Below are 21,948 nucleotides of genomic sequence, written 5' to 3' on the forward strand. Positions count from 1 at the left end.
AATGTTTATCCTTCATTTTTGAAGAGGAACACAAGATCAGGGAGGTTATATTATAACAAGAACATGATTTGGATTTGAATGAGGGGGTGCTGTGCTAAGTCACCAATCTCACTTTCTCCTTCAGATCCACCTAAGGTTCAATGACCAGATATGAATCAGACAATTGGAGCTATCCCTGGATGTGAGGCAATCAGAGTTAAGTGTCTTGTCTTGCCCAAGGTCACACAGCTAGTAAGTGGCAAGTGTCTGAGGCTGGATTCAAACTCCAGTCCTCCTGACTTCAAGGTCAGTGGTTTATCCACTGCACTAACTTGGAAGTATACAGAGAAGATTAACATAGTCCTGTGCAAGGATGACATGCGAATTTGTGAAGTGTTCCATATTTAACAAAATAAATACACAGGGATTCCCATGAAGGGTTTGGTGACTACTGTTTCTATTTGTGTTTGACATCACTGTCTAATTTTTTAAAACTTTCTTTTAAAAAAAGAGGAGAGACAGCTAGGTTGCACAGTGGATAAATAAATAAAAGAGGAGAAAAGGAAAAAATCAGCAAAACCAATCAATGCATCAAAAAAAATAATATTATATAAAACATTGCACATAGTAAGCATTTAATAAATTTTTGTTTCATTTATTAATGAAAAAGGGTGAAAGAGTTTGATATATAGAGGCCCAAGTTTGAGGATTGTTTGGGTTTGGTACTTCTGAGCTTCAGTGGCTTATTTGATCTAGGATCTCCACTAAGGTTGGCACCAGTATGGAGAGCCCCTTGGAGGAGCCACCTACTTTGCTGACTAAGAAGGCATAAACTGATCCATGATGGAAATGGAACTTGAATTGGGTCTGTTAGTGGCTGCTGGCACTTCCAACTAGGTACAATAGGGAGATGAGAGACCCACTCTCAAAAAGAATGTTTCTTTATATTTCTTTTTTTAGAGGGTAAATTTTTTCTTTATAAATCTACAATATTTATAATTGTTTTGTGGTTCTTTCATTTTTCATTGTTATAATCATGGTTTTGTTTATTTCACTTTGCAGTAATTCATTAATGTCTTCCTTTGTTTTTCTTTCTTTTGTTCTTTCTTTCGTCCCTCCTTTATTTCATGAATAAAAGTTATTATATTAATTACCCACTGTATGTAGGGATACAACAGAAAAGAAAAGATAATCTCTGGTCAATAGGAGCTCACATTTTAATGGGGGATACAAAGTTGGTAACATGTTTCAGCTGAATTAGGGCATAACAAATGGTTGTGATTTTTCCTTTTTTTAAAATTTATTTCTTATTTGTTCCAATTACATGCAAAAATAGTTTTCAACATTCATTTTGCAAGTTTTTGATTTGCACATTTTTTCTATCACTCTCCCTTCCCTCTTTTCTCTCTATGGCAGAGGGCAATTTGAAATAGTCTATACATATATAATTGTGTTAAATGTATTTCCATATTAGTCATGTTGTGAAAGAAGAATTTAGAACTAAAGGGGAAAACAGGAGAAAGTAAAAACAAAAAAAAGTTTTAAAAAATGAATCTAATATGTTTTGCTCTGTATTCAGACTTCATACTTTTGGGATTTTTTTCTGCTTGTGGACAGCATTTTCCATAATAGGTCTCTCAGGATTGTCCTTGATTACTGAACTGCTGAGAAGAGCTGCATCCATTATAGTTGATAATCTCAAAATGCTGTGTATACACTGTATACAATGTTCTCCTGATCTGCTCACTTCATTCATCATCATTTCTTGTAATTGATGATGCTTTTCTGTAATTGTTGAGGCTTTTCTGAAGTCTGGCCATGATTCTTTTGTAATGTATTCCCATAGATAAGACCATATCAATTTCTGATGTTGAACTATTTGATTGTATGTGGTGAGTTCTCTTCTGGGTCTGTAGGAACTGTGCTTGCTAAGAAAGTAATAATACTTGCAGAAGCAATTGTTTGGGGCCAACATCAAAGGAATTGCTTCATTAGAGGATGACTTTGAGTCTTGAGTTGATTGTATGGGAATTCTGATGTTATGAGAGTGTCTCATGAGCTGTCTTTGTTGGTACCTGAGGGGATTATCAGTGTAGTATTTTTAAGTGTCTGGCACATTCCCATTCTACCTGAGGATGAATTGCTTCTTTAGTTAGTGGGGATGACTGGTCCCCTCCTTGATAGGTGCTACTCTCCTGGATGTTAGCAAATGGAGGAGGAGGAAGAAGAGAAGACAGACCTGGAAGAAGTGCGGTGCCGATTTAGGAAATGTTCTTCCTGGAGTTCGTGCTTTGTAGTCCTAGATTGTCAGGGACTGATAGGACATTGAGGTAGTAGAGGAGGTGATGGTTTGACTTACCTAGAACATGTCTGTCTCTCCTCCAGGAGGAAGCCTTGATACTTCAGCTAGGTTAATTAACCTGCCCACTGATGGGCATTTGGCAGCATTGCTGCTGCTGACATTGAGAATGATGTTTATCTTTCATAGTATTAATTTCTTATGAAGACAGGTGAAAGAAGGCAAGTAAGAAAGCTAGAATTATTGAGTCTAGATCTTATTTAGTATTAGATAACTAGCTTGGGATAGGGAACAAATCTCTGGATTTACATAGTTTCACGTTTTCCACTGACAACTTACACCCCAGATAAATCGTCAAAATGCTTAGCATAGAGTGGCTAGGTGGCGCAGTGGATAGATAAAGCACCGGCCCTGGAGTCAGGAGTACCTGGGTTCAAATGTGGTCTTGGACACTTAATAAGTACCTAGCTGTGTGGCCTTGGGCAAGCCACTTAACCCCAGTTGCCTTGCAAAAACCTAAAAGAAAAAAGCAAAAAACTTAGTGTACTAGACAGCTTTGTAAGATGATAAATTACAGAGAAACCCCCTGAAAGGGGTTTCCTATTCCAGTGGCATCTCAGATCTAGTCTTTTTACTCTCAGGCTAAGTCTATTTCCTAATGCAGTTCATAGCATGTTATAGGAGCACTTTAAATGCTTGTGGATTCATTGTGTGCAGGTTACTTCCAGGTACTTGGCAAGCACCACCTTCTCTTCAAGTCTTTGAAGTCAGGCAATTCCCCTCCATCTCTCCTCTTGACGTTTATCCTTAGCTAATTTTTTAAGGGCAAGTTATCTGCCCCAATTCAATAGAATTTGCACATGTAGCATACTCCAAGTTATGTTTTTTTAAATAATATTTCATCATTTCTGAGATTCTGCTCTACACTGGAGACTACTTTCTAGTCTAGCATTAACAAATTTGTGGTGTCATAATTAGAATTTGAATCTAGATCTTTATGATTCTAAATTCATCAATCCCATGCTGCTTCCATTGTCATTTGAGTTACATATTAGGCTAGTATCTTTGGGAATCCAATCTGGTTTGGAGGTCTTAATCATAGAAATGTGATAAAATGAACATGAAAATTTTTTCATTCTAAGTTGTGTTTGTATGTATTTGTGGGTGTGTATATACATATGTATATAGTATATATGAGTCTGGAAATTCTGTCATCCTTTCATCTCTAAATATTGTTTGTGTATCATAGATATATGAATATACATACATAATACATACTCAATATATATTTATATATCAGAAAAATAGACAAAATGAAATTCTGTCAATCTTTCATTGCTGTTATATATATATATATACTATAGTGTATATATATATTTCATATACATATATATCAGAAAAATAGAATTGTACCATCTCAAGTTAAAAAAAACCATGTAATGGTGTTGCCAACACTGAGTGAAATGTAACAATAAATGTTAGTTGACTAAAAAACTAAAAATGCATTTTATCTTCTGCTCAGTCACCACATGCCTGCCCTTACCCTCACTTCAATGAATAATAATGAAACATATACCACCACTGCTGATGGAAAGGGCAGGGCTATCTATTGTCTGCAAGTACCTCAAATCAGGGGTTCTTAAACATTTTTGTATCATAGATCCCTTAAAAAGTTTGGTGAAGCTCAAGAATTCCTTCTCAGATTCATGTTTTCAAATGGACAAATTAAAATAGTAGAATTACAAAGGAAATCAATTATATTCTAATACAATGATCAAAATATTTTTCTTAAAAATTAATTTCATGCATCCCAGGTGAAAATCCTTGGCCTATACCCAAACTTACTTTGTTGACATAATCTTACATCCTGCTATTAAAATGTAAGTTCCTTATTAGCAAAATCTCTCTCTCTCTCTCTCTCTCTCATCTTTTTCATCCTGTAAATGAACATATATAATATAAACATAATCCTTAGAGATAAAAGGATGACAGAATCTACAAACTCATTTGTCTATTTTTCTATTCTCTCTCTCTCTCTCGGTCTCTGCCCCATCCCCCTTCTCATCTCTGACACAAGGCTCTTAATAAATGCTTGCTGATTGACTGAATGATTGCTGAATCTGTATTATTAGTTACACCCTGATTAAGCATAAGATGTGCATAGAGGTAAGCATCCTATCTGTCATGTGCCATTTACCATGAGTCTTATTCAGACTGCTTAGAAAGCTCCTGTTGTTTTTAGAAGGGAAGAGTGATTAGAAGTCGATGACCATAGCTCATAATCACTATTTCCTCAAAACTGACAGCAGAATTGCTGTCACTGCTTAAAATGCAATTTTACAGATGAATATATTTAAAAATGAAAAGTTTTTTCATTGCTTTTTAAAGGAGTGACTTTAAGATTGCTATAAGATGTTCTGGATGTGGGGACCATGCTACTGAATAATTAAATAATTATTTTTAGTTAACATTTATAAACTATAGTTTATAAAATATTTTGCACGCATTATTTCAGTTGATTCTCATAACTAACCTGCAAGGTAGATCTCATTATAGTCAGCATTTAACAGATGAAGAAATTATTTTAAGTGAAAGACAGGATTCAAACACAAGCCTTTTAACTGCAAGTCAATCTAACTATCCAACCTGCCTTATGGTTAAATGCCGCAGATTTTAAGCCCTCCTACACCACTAACTAGAATGGTAACCCTGGATTAGTCCTTTATTCTCTCTTATCCCTCATTTTATCCTCTGGAAAAAATGATGGATTTGAAGTAGATATTCTATTTTGGAATCTCTGTGCTCTGATTTTGCAATTGTTTTAAAACTCTGGGCACATCAGTATTCCATAGTATTCAAGGGGTGTTTTCTGTTTAATGTTCCTCTGTTCAATGTGATTAATTTATTATTACTGAGAGACAGTTAAACCCCAGAAGCATTGTTTCACATCTAAGTGGGTTTCATGTGTAGAATTGGAACTCATACTATAAATCAAAAAGTTGTGAGGAAGAAGCAATAATTTCTGTTGACGAACTTGATAAGATGCTTAAAACTCATTTAAACTACATCTTATGCTAAATTCCTAAGGATTAGGGAGACAAAATGATTTTCTCATTTAGCTAAATTATGCATCACGCTTGAAATAAACATGGTAATACCATGCTAAGACAAATGAGTAAATGCCAGTAATGATAGAAAATCATAAACTGAAAGCTAGTAATTAGAAAGTGCTTCTTTTGAAGGGACTTCCCCTGGTGGGGGTTGGGGGGTGCAGAAGAGAAAATTAGACAAATAGCTTTGCAATTCTTTCCGATCTTAAAATGACTTGTGTTTTTAGTTCTGCAAACTTAATTTCTGTTAATGTCCTGTCTAGGGTAACTAGACACCATGAAAGCACAGACAGAAAAAGTGTCAGATTAGGTATCACAAGAAGCTGTGTATAATGAGCCTGAAATGTCACTATGAAGGGGTCTAAAATTTAGGAATAACTCCAACTAGAGAAGGGTTAAGTTTTTTTTTTTTTGGCCAGGTTTTCAGTGATAGTATCTGGGTCATGTCACTAACTAACTATGTCATTAGTTAGCTATTTGTTAAGCCAAGGTAATCATTAAACTAAATGAAGTTTCATTAAGAGTAATGTACTCATTAAGCATAAAATGATGGGGGAAAAATTAACTCTCATCCTTTCTTAGAATAACTCCAGTCTTGGCTAGGATAGTTGACTTTCAACCTCATGCAACAAGCAATCAACATTTAATTAGTCAAGAGCTTTGATTAGTTGATTAGGGAAGATTTCTAGAATTGAATATGTATGAAATTGTAAAGTATGATATTCAGATCAGCCCATCTTTCTTCAGAAGCGACTTGTCCAGTGAGTTTAAAAGACTTAGGATGAATATGTATGTTAGTGATTATTTATAGAATGGTCTCCGACTTCCATCCACAACTTTTACAAAGATCTTGTTGAGTTCACTGTGACCTGATTCAGTATTTAAAGAAAATAATGCATATTACTGTTGCTTTGATTTTTCAGAAGTCTTAGATCCTTAAGTGTGATCATCTCCACTAGGAATGGAGGAAATGACTGTACCTTACAACCACTTTGGGCTTTTATGTCTGTTGTATACACAATTAGATTGGTGCATTCTCATCACATACTTATGCATAAAACCCATGAACCTTAAAGGATCTGAAATTGGGAATATTATTGGGTTTATTATTTGTTAACCAGAAACATTTATCTATCCACAAGGTGAGCATAAATCTTAGCAAGCTGCCTGGGGCAAAAGGTACTTAAATGACTTGGCACTGATTATATAACTATAATGGGAGGAGTAAAAACTAATAAAATCCTTCTCCTCCTCTTCATTCTCATTACTAGAATCACTTTCCATGGAGCTTCATGAAATTCTTTGATATAGAAAATACAAGTAATATTATACCCACTTTACAGATAAGGAAACTAAAACCCAAAGAAATTCAGTGATTTTTCCATGTTTAAACAAGTAGTAAATGTCAGAGGTAGGATTCAAACTCATTTTCATTTAATGCCTGACACTATCTCTATGGATGATATATATATATATATATATATATATATATATATATATATGTATATGTATATATATGTATGTACACACATAATTACATACATATGTGTGTATGCCTCTTACACAACTGTCAAACAAAATTGAACACCTATATGACTCAAACACCAGCTTTGGGTGGAGGGATAACAACTCTTTAAGAACAAAAAAAAATTACCCTTTGATCTTTGATCTTCCTTTCAATTCAACCAATAAAGAATAGCTTGGTTTGATTAGACAAATCTATATCTATATCTATATCTATATCATCTATATCTATATCTATATCTATATCTATATCTACATATGTATATATATATATATACATATATATATATGTATATATATATATACATAGTGTGGTTTCAGGGGTAAAAATATTTTAGCTGAAATTTCCTCACCACCTCTTTCTCTCCAAATTACTGTTGTCCACCCATGTTTCTTTTTTTTGTGCAGCATAGTAGCTGATATAATGGATGAATTCAGGAAGACCATGAACAAGTCACTTAATCTCTAGAATGTTCAGTTTCCCATCATTAAAATGATGATAATAATAGACCTAGTACCTATATCACAGATTAGTAGTGAGTCTTACATGTATGTTAAGTATCTAAAGTGTCTTATAATAATTGATAAATATGTAGTTATAATAATCATGCTTGTTTAATTTTTCTAATCTTTTTTCTACTATAAAGAATCTTAATATATTTTCCCCAGATATATGCATTTCTATATGAATAAAATAATATCTGTAGATAGCAACTCCAGATTTTTGACTCAGAGGATCCTGGGATTCGAATTTTAATTTCAATACTTATGACCTGAATGACCTTAGACTTGACTTCTCATTTTCCTAGTCTGTAAATAAAGAAGCTGAGTTAAATTAACTCTGCAGTTTGTGATCCTAAGCTGAAGCATAAAAAATCCCAGAAGTAGAAGGGATATTAGTAATGCCTAGTCCAGATTTCTAAGAACTGGGGAAAGAAAGCATGAGGGGAAGACCAAGAGGAGGAGAGAATGGATTTTTTTAAGGGAATAGAATCTCAGAACTGGAAAGGATCTCATCAATCATGTCTTTCAACCCATCTATAATAGAAATCTCTCTTATTCCTCAAGTGTTGAATGATTCCTACTTGGAAACTAAGAGTTCCAATGTTAGAAAACAAATATTTTGGTTCTTTTAGTGTGTACTGAGGAGGTAATATGTGAAGTGGAAAGGGAGCTGATTGAATTCTAACAGTGAAATAACAGTGGCTTTGGAGTTAGAGGACTGGATTCCAATCCCATACTTGATTTCTAACTGCCTGTATGATCTTAGGTAATTCACTTAAATTCCTTGACTCTTTTTTTATCAGCTGTAAAATGAGGAGGTTGGACTATATGTTCCCTGAGGTCCTTTCATCTTTAGATCTATACTTCTATGTTCATATGCTTGAGAGAGAATAGCATAGAATCATGACCCAGTAATCAGGAAGATCTGTATCAAAGTCCTGCCCCTTACAAAAATGGGTAGTGCCCCAGACAAGTTGCTAGGAGCTCAGTTGTAGAATACACTGTATTAGTTATAGAAATTTCCTCCCTGGGAATTCCCTACACCAATCAAATCACAAGTTTAAGTAACAAACAAATTAAGAAACAAAAACAAAAAAGGAAAGGCATTGCTATATTAACTTGGGCAACAAAGAATTTCTGTGTGCTTCCACTTAGTTTCAAATTGGTCATCAGCTTACCATTGTCACATGATTTATCCTTTCTCTATTTCCTATTCTGATTCTGGGGAATGGTATATCTTTCCCTCAGTTATTCAAATGAAATGTTATCACGAGGTAATTTAAAATATTAAAATTAGAATTGGCACTATAACTCAGATTAGGTCCCAACATGGGATCTCTGGGACTTTGCTAATAAGGTTCTTTATAGTAACAGGGTGAATATTAAAATGCTTCTGAAATCAATTTCTAATTGTTACTGTAGTTTGTTTCTGATGCACAACAGGACCTAGGATGTGTTATTAATTTAGAAACCACAGGTCTGGTGGAAAGTTTCTCCCATAGGGTTCAACACTGAGAAGTGGATATTTGTGAAATTGGCTGAATATTCTTCAAGGCATGTCCTGGGAAAAATGCTAAACCTTTTTCCAGGGTTTTGTAACTGACTCATTATTGATTGTAGTCTCCTTAGAACTCTTTTGTTTTTCAACTCAGGCAAAAGCATGTGGGCTACACCTTTGACCCTTATCTCCCAGATTTCTTTCTTTGTTTGACTAAATACATTCCTATTTGTAGTTCCCAGTCAGAGCTTTCATACTTTGCATGCTAAGGACTAGTCATTTCTTATCTCTTTGATCTCTAAGGGTAGCTGGGGAGAGGAGCTCCCAGGATGAAGAGGAAGTTCCTCTGGCCAAGAGAAAGCTTTCATCTGAAATGGTTTGCTCTGTAGGGACTGAAGCTAGCCCTTTTATAAACCAGTATATAACTTTCTGAGATTCATTTTAAAGACCTCATGGTCTCCTATAATTCAGTTAAAAAATATAAGCATTTAAGTGCCAACTGTGCTTGGTATTGTCCTAGGTGCTAGGGTTACAAAGACAGAAAATGAAACAACCTTCTTGTTGCTCTAGATTCTATAGCAGGTATACAAGTATAGTAGGTGCATGCAAAAGAAATAAAAGTGTAATTATTACAATGACTCACATTTCTATAGTGACTTATACAAAAAAAATCTTCACATCAAATTGGGAAATAGTCAGTATAGGAATTATTATTCTCCTTTGTACAAATGGGGTGAGGAAGAGAAGATAATAAACATTTTTGTGACCTTTGCTATGACCAAGTGATACAGGGGAAAGATGAAGGGAATTGTGAATGTAACAAAGAAAATTGGGTGGAGATGTAAATTAACTAAGACCTACTCTTGAGATGTAAAGTGACTAGAAGCAGATAATTATGGTTGTAACAGAAACAATTTGTAATCTTAAAGGCTGCTTAAATTGGGTGGAGATCTCCATTCTTGATGTATCATTGATTCATAGTTTGTTTAATGTAAAATTTGTATCCTGAGCTCCTTAGGCTTTACCCTCTGCCTAATTCCTGGTCCAGTAAGAGAAAGGGAGTTCACCTTTTGCCCTCTGGATGAGAGGCAAGACTTAAAAAGCTGGGTTGGACCCTGGCTCAGGGTCCACTAGTCTTCTCTGACCTGTGGCCCAGCCAATATTGCTTGTTTGGCTGTGTTCTCTCTTTCTCTCTCTCTCTCTCTCTCTCTCTCTCTCTCTCTCTCTCTCTCTCTCTCTCTCTCTCTCTCCCTCCCTCCCTCTCTCCCTCCCTCCCCCCAGCCTTCCTATGTCTTGTAACTTTTTGAATAAATTTTTGGTTTATTTCCACCCTTGCTTTCCTGAGTCAAGTAGCCAGCATCTACACAAGTACTGTATTAAATGATTTTTCCAAATATTATCTCATTTAATGCCCACACAACCCTGAAAGGTGCTGTGATTGTCCCCATTTTACAACTGAGAAAACTGAGGTAAATAGATTTGACTAAAGCCTCATGATGGAAAATGCTAACCACATCCATAGAAAGAACTATGGATTCTGAAATGCAGATGGAAACATCCTATTTTCATTTTTCTTCTTCTTTTTTTTTTGTGTTTTTCTTTCTTTTGGTTTTTTTCTTTTGTTCTGATTCTTCTTTAACAACATGGCTAATGCGGAAATATATTCAACATGATTAAGCTTAAATAACCTGTATCAGATTGCTTGCTATCTTAGGGATGGGAGAGGGAAGAGAGAGAGGGAGAAAAATTTAGAACAAATCTTACAAAAATGAATGTCAGAAACTAGCATGTAATTGGGAAAAAAATAAAATACTATTGAGTAAAAAAAAAAAAGTTTTGACTTCAAGTCTTCCTGACTCTGGGTCCACTGGGCAACCAGTTCTTCCAATGAGGAAAAAGGATGAAGAAAGTGAGATTTGATCAAGATTATACAATTAGTTACTTCAGAAATAAGGATTCAAACCGAGGTTTCCTGATTCTTATTCAAGTGTTATTTGTATTTCATCATGCTCCATATTCATTGTGCTATAAACAAAGACCCTGAATTCTCTTCTGGCTCTCAATTCTCCCTTCCCCAAATTCCATTCATCTATCTACTGTATTTTTCTCTAGGAACAGTAGTCAAATAATTTAACTTTCTTATGGAATGTACTTATCCCTTTACCACCCTGTAACTCCAAAATGCACTTTCCTCAACCTTGGCTTCCCCATCATATTAGCACTGTATTCTAATGTAAATTCCTTGAGGTAAAGATCTATGTTTCTTTTTTATATTTATAACCATAGGCCATAACACATAGTCTCTGGAATGTTTTATAATAAGGAATTGCTAATTTTTTTTATCATTTGTTCACTCAAATATTTAGACCTGTATTTGATCAGTTCAACAAATTATATTGAACAATTGAGCCTAATACATACAAGATGTCTTGCTAAGTGCTGCTATTTGAGTTTTTGTGTAAACATTCTCCTAGATTTGGTCTCCTGACCAAGACACTTTCATTGTCTTAGAAGAGAAATATCTCTCAGAAGTCTCATCTTTGATGAGATGCATTAATCTGTGTTTCAATAAAGCATTCAAAGAAAGGAGATTTGTCTTCTTCACTTTGGGAAGTGTTTAAATGTTTCAGAAGCAGTGATAATAATCATCTTTGTAAGGCACTTACTACAATATATGAAGTCACATTATTCTATCATTTTATAGTCGAAGAAATGGCCTTAGAGAGGTAAAAGGGGGAAGGTTGTCTGTGGATACACATTTAACAAGTGTCTAAATCAAACCTGAAACCAGGTGACCTTTGGCTAAATAATACCTCATTAAGTCTGGTTCCTTTTTGGTCTTCAGAGCTCCATTTCCTCAGGTCACTAATTTGAAACATACTCTTTGATGCATCTTTCCCTTTGTTAGCTTTCAGTTATCTATTGACTATGCATGTGGTCAGGGAAGTAGAACTGAAGAGAATGACAAGTTGTATCAAGTAAATACAATTTTATGGAGTGGTAGAGAGGTGTAAGAACAGTATAAAATCTGTTAAACTCTCTTGAGCTTAATCCTATGACATTCTTAAATCCCTCAGGGCTCTGTATTTGTCTCCTCCAAAATTCTTAGAACTAACCTTGGGCAAAAGCAGATCAGCCTGAAAGTTCCAAGCATTAGGAATTATATTTGTTGGACAAGATTTATGTTAATGGATCCAGGGAGAAGAGAAATGAGAGATCTAGGTTATAGACTCCTTTCTGTGATAGTATCTTTATTAAACTGGAGAGTTCTCTGTCTGGCAGCTGTTATACCAATACGATATCTGGAAATTTTGGCATACAAGGGACACCCATTCTCCAGAGGCCTTGAGTCTACTTATTCAGTATCTTGAGAAATGGTAATGTTGAGCCTGGAGACATCTTTGCTTCTGGGTTAGATTTTGATAAATTTGTTGAGAAAAGGAAGCATCTAATATAGTTTTTCTTGGAATGTATCCTTTCCAAAAATATTTGTTGCTTGACATCATTTCAGGTGAGCAGACTTGTCTGGGTCATCATAATCTATCTGGGAATTGTATTTCATTGGACCACTTAATACGTAGGAATGGTTATTTCTAGTTTTGTCCCCATACGGTCTTCTTCCTGTTCTCATTCTTCAGAAAAATTATTCTGCTTGCTTTTTCCCAAATACATTCCATATTTTGCCACCTCTGTTCTTTTTTTCTCTAAAACTGAAATGGCCACCTTCCTCTTATGATGGTCCCACTATTTCTTTCTCTACTTCCTCCTCTTCCCCAAACTTTCCTATACTTCAGGACCCAGCTGAAATTTCCTGTAAACTTTTTTCCTCCAACATTTAAACAGACTATTCCCTGTATCTATGATGAATTTTCTCTTTGCTTCCTACTTTTAAAATCTTTAACTTCCTTCAGAGCTCAGGTCAGATGTCATCTCAGCGAATACTTCCCTGAGACATTTTCCCTCTTTAATGTTCTCTCTTTCAAATTATCTTTATTTATTTATTTTTATGCAGTATGTAAATTCCCCTTAGAATGTAAGATTCTTGTAGTTCAAGGACTATTTTCATTTTATCCTGCAATGCCTGTGTAATAAGAATTTCTGACTCAACTTCATTGCTGCCATTTATGGCATAAGAACAGAATGTAGTTATATTTGATCTACAAAATCAAGTTGAAATATGTACTATAGCCCTGGTGTCAACTGACTGGCTCTTGCTTTGTCTTGATGTAAATTACCAACTATTGTTCTGATATCTAAAAGTCATTTCCTGATTTCCCTTGATAAAGATCTTCTTCTTTAGTCAATTTTTCTTTGCTTTAGTATGTAAATCATCATCTTTTCTTATTTACTCTTTGAAATCCATTGCAACCATATTTTACCAGAACCAACATATAACAGTGCTGAAACTTCTTCTCAGGGCTGATTGGTTTTGTATGCAACAAATTTATGCTCCTGGCATAATAAACCAGTTTAAGTCCACATCCTTGTGTCATTGATTATATAATTAGCCAGAGAATCTATCAATGAATCCTTGGACAATTTTTGTCACAATTTTGGTGACTCCGAAGGTCAGACTAAGTTGAATCGAGATAATTTTTTTTTCAGCCCAGAAGCAAGCTTTCTAGTGTGTTAAAGGCAAAATTTATTTTGGAAGATTTCTGGGCAGGAAAAATCAGATTATTGTTCTTTATTTTCTATTTTATCTGTCTATCTCTTATTTCTGAATAACCATTTAGACATAAACTGCTGGACTCTGTGGATGTCAGCCTTTTAGTTGTTCTGATTTTTCTGATGAGAGTTATGATTCTTATACATAACCCCCAAACTCAAAACTTTTTGAAAGCAGGGGCTAGACTAAGAAACTTTGAGGTCTTAAATGGGAGGACCTCTTCTCCTCTCCTCTCCTTTATCTGAATGTTTACTCTGGCTAGTTTTAGGATTTATCCAAATCCTGTGCACTTTCATCTTATTTTATTCAGACAAATGAGCAAAAGCCTTATCTGTTATTACTTGATTACTCTTCCTGTCTAAATTCGGGTAGTCCAGATCTGGTCTGGTCTAACTTAAGAGTTTGGATCCCTGTCATTAATGACATTAAATCTGACATTAATCTCAATTCCACCTTGTTTGGTCAATGATTATTGTGGGATCCTATCAATAAATACTTGGACAGTTTTTGTCCTTTTACTTATATAGAGAAGGTGCTTAATTTTTGTTGAATTGAACTGTACTTGTAAAGACTATCACACTCTACTTGAAAGTTTAGTATGTTTTGTACACATAATATAGAATGCAGTGTTAATGACACTGGATTTAGGAGTCAGAAGTACAAATCCTGACTTTGTTCTTTGCCTTCCTCTTGTTACCTTGGGCAGGTATATTATTTTACTTTTCTGAGCCTCAGTTTCACCAACTATAGGGTTGAAGAGGTTCTTTTTTTAGCTCTAAATCTATTGTCCTATTTCTCAACTGCTTGTCTAGAAGTTTCCTTATGGAGAGAAGTGGTTTCATTCATCCCTGTATCCCACTCAAATGCCTTGCATAGTATCCTGAAAATAGCAGAAAATATCTATGCTGTTAATTGAATGAGTGACTGTATCCTAGAATATAAGAAAATAGAAAAATGAATGAACATGCCTTCCACAAATTGTCTGGTAATCTTTGGTTTTTTCCTTTCCCCCAAAGCTGGATTACTGCTATATTATAGCACAGGATAGACCAGTATCCTTTGTTTTCCAGTAAAGACTTGCATTTCAAACACTAAATTCTTTATGGTCTAGTCTCTAAGTGAGCTATAACTTTTGATTTGCTCTATGTTTTCACATCCCCAAGTTCCCAAATGTGTGACTGTGGCTGGGAGGTTATGAGCCCCCTGTAGTACCACTAAGTAGAATTGAACAAAAATTTTACAATCAAAGATGTGGGTGTCAGAGCCTCAGGGCAAAACTTCTTTGGATAACCACTCCTAGATCATTTAGTAGAGAATCACACAAATACCAGTGTGTTGATAAGAACCAGTTCTCTGGAAAAAATAAATGATCCAGGATATATAAAATGCATTATTAACACTGTCCTTCACTTTCTTATGTCTGAACAATCAACAAAACAAGATATCAAGCCCTGATTTTCAGCATTTGGTGAATTCTGAAATGACAATACTCACATTAAAAAAAAATTAACAATTCTCTTTGTGTGGGTTCCAACACACACCTGGCACAAAGGTGACCCTCAGAATTGGGAAGGATCATGGTCATACCAATCCTGACAAATGATTATTGCCTGTGACATCAAACCTGAAGAATTACTGAGCTGAGGAGGAAGAAATCACTTTCTTAATTGAAGTAGATCTTTGGATAGATGGGATTGCTTCTGCCCTGGGTTAGACCTGAAACTGCCTTTAAAACTGCCTTTTGCTTAAAAAGTTCTTAATTCTGATAAGGATCATGAATCTTGGCCCCTTGTTTTGGTGATCCTGAATGCTACTGTTAAAGCATAATTTTCTTAGGCTAAAATTGAAACAACAAAGTTTGTTTTATAAATGAAGGTTTTTTTTCCTTCTAGAATCTTACCAAAAGCCATGGGTGGATGACATCCTTATGAATGCCAACCTTGATACAAAATTCTATTTTATGCAGAAAGGACACAGAATAATAAAAAAAGAGTTAAGTAACCAATGAGATTTCATATAGATGACATGATTCTACAATATGATCCTCTCATATCTTAAAATATTTGCTTAAAATTCCTGTTGACAAGACTCCCACTTAGACTGGAGAACAAATGTTTACAACTAACAAAAGGATTGCTCTCTCTTCTTCCAAGATGTCTCTTATTTTGAGGTTTGATGATCAGGTAAAGGAATTTATTGGTGCTATCATTGAGTTTTCAAGGCAGTATTGACACAGACTAAGTCAACATTTGGGATGTAGGAGATAGACCTTACATAGCATACTGACATTTTTATACACTGAAATTTTAAACTATAAGTTAAAGATTAAAAAACTAAATTTTAGATCAGAAATACATAAATCAGAAATATTAATTCCAAGTTAAAGAATAACAGATCACCCAGCTCTAGTCTGAACATACTGAGATCTGAATTCAGTTCCCCCTTGTCCCATGCGCACTTCTATAAAGAGTCTCATCCCCTATCTACATCCTGCTCCAATCCCTAACTTGCCTTTAAATTCAAGTCACCTAAATTTTATGACCCTCAGTTCTTCATCTGTAAAATGTGAGAATTAGTCTGGTTTCTCAAGGCCCTTGTAGTTAAACATTCATGCTTTGTTCAATGCTATTTGAATTATTTGCAGATTCTTTTCTCATAGTTGCCAACAGATAGACATTTGTACCTTATCTACCCATGAGGAGCTTTATAATCCTAGGAAAAAAAGAGCTGAAAGGGACTGTAGCCATTCCCTAGATCAGCTCCTTGAATTTAAAAAGAGGAATTTAAGGCCCAGGAAAGGGAAATTTCTTGTCAAAAGACAGAAGGTCAGTTTGAGGGAGAACCAGGAATGGAATGCAAGTCTCTTGACTCCTAGTTTGATGCCCTTTCCAATCTGGTCTTTTAATTTGTGTAAATTTTGTGATTGCTGTCCAAGAGCTTTGAGATTGAACACATTTCCTCTTTCTCATGTTGTACATATTTAATGCAATTCAAAGTTATGACCTTAAAAGCTGTTTCTGACATCTGTAGAACAGCATTAGGGTAAAGACCATTCCAGCTATCCCTGATGGGAAATTACAAAGCATGTTACCTGCAAATCACTTGGTTTGGCTCTCTGCTTGTGAGGGGAGAGTGGTGATTGCCTGCTCATCAGCTAGACCCTCCTGGGAACCAATCTATTCTAGGCACTAAGGGACCAGTTATTTTTCACATCGAAGAATGGTTTGCTGTGGCTGGATGGAACCCATAGGGAGGTTTTTAGGAAGCACTAATTCTTTAAGATGGTCAAATAGCAAATATCCTAAGAGACATTTCCCAGCTCTTCAGCTAGTGTTGTTCCACTTGGGACAAAAATAATGGCAGTACTGGGTCTCAAATCCAATTATAGGGCAACTTATGTTTTTTTCATAATTTTTTCTAAAATTCATGACAAGATAATGACAATTTAGCAAGTTTGGTGGGTTTTTAAATTTTTTTTTGTTTCTTTGTCTCCCTACCTTCCTCCCCTACCCACTCCTACAGTGCCTTAATCAGATCCCACTAAATTGAATAGTACTTACATTAAGGGAGAAGTCTTAGGATCTGTGTGAGAAATCCTCCTCTAGATCTTAATTCAATGTAAGGTATCTTCTGGGTGTAACACATTAAAATAGAAAAAGTTTAGAGTTTTATCTTAGAAAAAATTGTCCCAGTGATGAATTTCCTTTTTTCTTTTTCCTTTCTCAATATTTATTTGTTTGGGGGCTAAAAATCAATAGAGAACTATGGAATGAATATAGTTTTATATATATTACCAAGAAAGTTATTTGACTTTGTTTGCATAAAGAACAACTGAAAAGGAATGATGCATGTGCTTGATATCGCAAAGCAGATTCAATTACAGGTAGTTTTTTTTTTTTTTTTGTTTCAGACTCTATTTCCCATCTTTTTAGCTCATAGTTTTGAAATGAAGCTTTGACTCTGAAGAGTTGCAATAGCCAGTGTGCCAGGATCCAACTCTTGAGGAGTGTCTAGCTTCTTAGTTTTTTTTTTATATTCATATTAGCTAAACATTTCTGCAAAGAACAGATCATAAAAGTGTTTTCTTATTGTTCATTGTGTTGACATCCCCAATCTGGATGTTCTATCTGGGAATAGGAAATGCAGCAGCTGAACACAGATATTTTTTTTTGTAACTATCAGAGATGCTTCTGACCCGTGACCCAGCACCACTGTTGAACAACACTGATGCTACTCACCTCTGTCATAAAGCAGACTGGCGGCTCCACAGAGAAAAGTTTCAAAGACCTTCTAGCCTTCAATGCTCAGTGGCTTTGTTATTCTATGGTTCTGGCTTTGCTCTAGGGTTGTAAAGTATTCTTCCTGAGGAGGTAGTATGTGTTCTGTAGAAGGGAGAGCTATGTTGCTGAGATCTAGAAGAAAATGAAATGTAGATGACCCATGCAGGGAATAGATATTTGGAAGATCTGAGTAAGAGCCAAGTCAGGAAATAAAGCAAGCTTCATCTCACCTCTAATTCAATTCAGCAAGCATTTATGAAGTATTTATTATGTGCCAAGCTCCAAGCCAGTTGCTGGGGAAAAAAAAAAACAAAAAACGAATCGTTTCCTTTCCACAAGGAGTTTACTTCTCTTAGGAAAAAAATAACCCAGAGAGTATAAAAAAAGCAGAACTAATGAGTAACTTCATGGGAAGAATAGCACTGCCACTCTGGAGATAACCAGGAGATTCTGGACAGGTTTTCTTGGTTACGAGGGTGATTCTTGAAAGGAGTTGGCTTTCTAAGAGATGAGGACAGAAAATATTCCAAACATGAGTGGATAATTTGTTCAAAGTCACAGAAAGTTACTAAGTAAGGCAGTTTGACTAGAAGCTAGAGTGCACTGAAAGTAAGTAATAGGCATTAGATGGTTAACTCTTTGAAGACCAGAAGTAAGTCCTATTCATCTTTCAGTAACAATGTATTCTCTATATTTTTAAGGTTAAAAAAATACTTGCAATAAGGGTAGCTGTGGGGATGAAGCTAAGCAAGTATTATTATCCCTACTTTGCAGATGAAAAATTGAGAGTAGCAGATTAGCTTCTTAGCATTCAAAGTGGCAAGATTTGAAACTTAGTTCTTTATCTGACTCCAAATTCTGCCCCCCCCACACATTATTTCTTTAGGATCCATCTCTCTATAGGTCGTAAGAATAAATTTATTGTACCAATGAATGAACAAATTCATAAATGAATGAGTGAATCCAAGATGCGATCTGTGAGATTTTTATCAGTTTCCTTATTAATTGATTCCTTGAATAAAATAATGGTGATTTAACATGCTAAGAAAGGGCAAAAAAATGACACATTTCCATTATTGAATGAGAAGGTTTGAATTACTTATGAGACAGGCATAATATAAAGGGTCAATGAAAATCTAGTCTATCATGCCTCTAGCCCCAAATCTTCAGTGGTTCTTTATATAAGTCTCATGAGCAAAGTTTAGGTACATCTGCCTCCTATTCGAGGCCCTCCATAATTTTGCCTTTTTAGCTCATGATGCTCTCTAGTAAAACTGAATGATGCTACCAAAATCCAGTCTTTATTTTTCCCTTTTGTATGTTACTCATGTACTCAGTGCCTGAAATTCCCTCCTATCTCATCTGTCCCTTTATGTTTCCTCTTTAATCCTTGAAATTCTAACCTTAAATTATACCTCTTAGAGGAAATCATTTTTTAAGCCTGTAAGTAATGACCTGTTCCCTCTTGGACCTCATCTAGCATTTTGTATTTTACCTCTTGTGCATTAATTATCTTTGTGACTTTATAGACTTAATAGCCTATAAACTTCAGGAGGGCAGGGATCAGTTGTATCTTATTGAACTTTGCATCTCCTTAGGTGCTATTCTGCAAGGAGTAGATGTTTATTGTCCATTAACTTTGTTGAATTTGAACTAAACAAAGCCTAAAGGGGCATAGGAAAATGAATTTTAAAAATAGTCATTTAAACCTTCTTCCACAGAAGTGCAGATAGTATTGTAGGGGCAGGAAGGGAAAGAAGAGAAGTGAAGACTTCAGGTTTGCACATTTATGCATAATAGGACCAGACTTAGCTCCATGGAGTTTCTGGTAAGACTAGACTTGTTATCTTCTCAATTGCAGTCCTGTCCCTTACATAATTCAATTTTCACCACTTAAACCTATCTTTCTGAACACATACTTAAAGGTGAAATAAATTACCTGCTGTACCCATAGCACCGTATATTATAAACTCTAATGCAGTTCCTTAACAGCAACTTGGTCCTGCTCTGTTCATATGTCACAATCACATCGCACCCCCCCTGGAGCTATCTTTTCAGCTATCAAGGATTCTTGCTCATCATCTTAACCTTCTACTGTTACCCTGTAAATTGTATCTGAAGGTTTGAGGGCAAAATTTAATGCTAACTGCATTACTTCTTGAGTTTTCTATTTAAGATGTGGAAGAGTTATAGGAACTGTAACTCCCTTTAATTCATCGACTAAATTGAGTACTTAATCCAAAGCAGACACTGGGCAAGAATTAACAAAAGTTTCTGTTGCATTCTAAAATGAAGCCCAATATTAAGGGGAGGCTGTAAATTTTTAGAACATACACCTGGAAAAATACTGACAATATTTTTGGAAGATTAGTTAAGCGGTGTCTCCCAAATAATATTTTGTCTATCACTAGCTTGCACCTCTAATATGAAAACTGACAGTTCTAGGGAGACCTCCTAGAATTAGACTATAAGAACTCATTTCTCAGAAAGGCATTCTGAAACATGCCCTCCTCTTCAACAGGAGCATACCTTCCTGATATCGCACCCCACTTCCTCCTAAAGGGACCTTTGTCTCTGCCTGAGTTGATATTGGGTCTCCTTTTCCTCTTTTTCTTTTTCCCCATTATTTGCAATTGAACTGATTCACATTGTTTTACATGTTATTTTCAGAACCCAAATTCATTAAGAGAGTTTCCCCTGACATTTAGGAGTCTTTCCTTAGCCCTAAGCTGATAACTTGGTTAGGGACTTAACCTATTGACAACACTGTGGGCTCAGTTGTAGAAGATAAAAATCAATAAAGGAAACTTATTATTCTCTTAAGGAAAGATTCTCTTATGCCAGAGGACTGTCTCAAAACTGAATTCCAACATTAGGATGATTTTCTCAGAACAGCACATGCTATGCTTATTTGTGGTATTTAATGTAGATTTGATGAACTCTTTACGTCATCAAAGACCCATGATCCAGGCAATTGAGTAATTAATTCCAATTTATTTTGTATGTAGCTCATTTGTACACAGCTGTTCACATGTCAGCCCAATCAGACTGTGAGTCCTTGAAAGTAAGAACTAATGATATTTTTCTCTCTCTCTCTCTCTCTCTCTCTCTCTCCCTCCCTCCCTCCCTCCCTCCCTCTCTCTCTCTCTCTCTCTCTCTCTCTCTCTCTCTCTCTCTCTCTCATATTTCCAACCCAATACAGTATCTGGCATATAACTGGATTTTAATAAATGTTTTTGACTGATCTGTTGAATCTAACAATTGATCCAACATTTATTAAATATCATAAAATGAAAAAAAAAGACAGTCCTTGCCTTCAGGAAGTTTTCATCTGATATCCAAGAAGGAAGACAGTCTATGGGTTCTTTTATATAGTCCACATTCTTTTCTTACTTTCTCTTTATTTCTTTTTCCTCACTTTATTCTTTGCCTGGAATGACAAAATATATTCTCAAAAATATTACTGTGCGATGAATCGTTATAGGCTTATTTTTTCCTTGGACAAAATATTTTCAACAGCCAGTTTGTGTTAATATCTAGTGCTTTTCTCCCTTGAAAAAAAGGGCAAGGGAAATAGCATTTAGGGGGTAGAGAAAAAACATGGAAAGGTGGTGCCAGACAATATCTGACATATATGAGAAGACTGGGAGTTTTAGATTGTGAACCAGGGATAAAGAGTGCAGTATGAAAGAAAAGGTGCAGGGAAGAGAGAAGCATAAAAGGAAGGAGAGAGAGGAAAGGAGAGAGAGGCAGACAGAAAAAGAGATAGACAGACCCCTTATAAAGACATTTCTGTGGTAAGGTAGCTCATTTCATTTGAAATCTCTGTGTAAGAGGAAGTTTATGGATTTGTTTTTTGTGTATATATATCAATAAGATCTGATCTCTCACAAATTCAGGTCAGTAGCCAAGCAAGAAAATGTGAATACCCAGCCCTACTATTGAAAAAATAGCTCAAAGCACTTTTATTACTAGTGATAGTAGTATCATCTGCATGTTTGAGTACTGACACAGAATCATAAATGTAGAGCTGGTAAGAATTTCAGAGATCATCCAGGCCAATAGTATTGTTTTTACTAATGAGC

At 35.3% G+C, this 21,948-nt stretch overlaps 1 protein-coding gene, 1 long non-coding RNA gene and 1 pseudogene across 5 annotated transcripts in view; all 3 read left to right on the forward strand.

Moving 5' to 3' along the window:
* SPOCK1 (SPARC (osteonectin), cwcv and kazal like domains proteoglycan 1) overlaps positions 1 to 21,948 on the forward strand; it is a 1,031,033-nt gene that overhangs the window by 556,821 nt on the left and 452,264 nt on the right. The gene's annotated exons all lie outside the window — the stretch shown is intronic.
* LOC141506594 (uncharacterized) overlaps positions 1 to 21,948 on the forward strand; it is a 63,703-nt gene that overhangs the window by 3,165 nt on the left and 38,590 nt on the right. The window lies entirely within an intron of this gene.
* Positions 289 to 387, forward strand: LOC141510576 (U6 spliceosomal RNA; annotated as a pseudogene).

Source organism: Macrotis lagotis, chromosome 1, assembly GCF_037893015.1.
Source record: "Macrotis lagotis isolate mMagLag1 chromosome 1, bilby.v1.9.chrom.fasta, whole genome shotgun sequence".
NCBI lineage: Eukaryota > Metazoa > Chordata > Mammalia > Peramelemorphia > Peramelidae > Macrotis > Macrotis lagotis.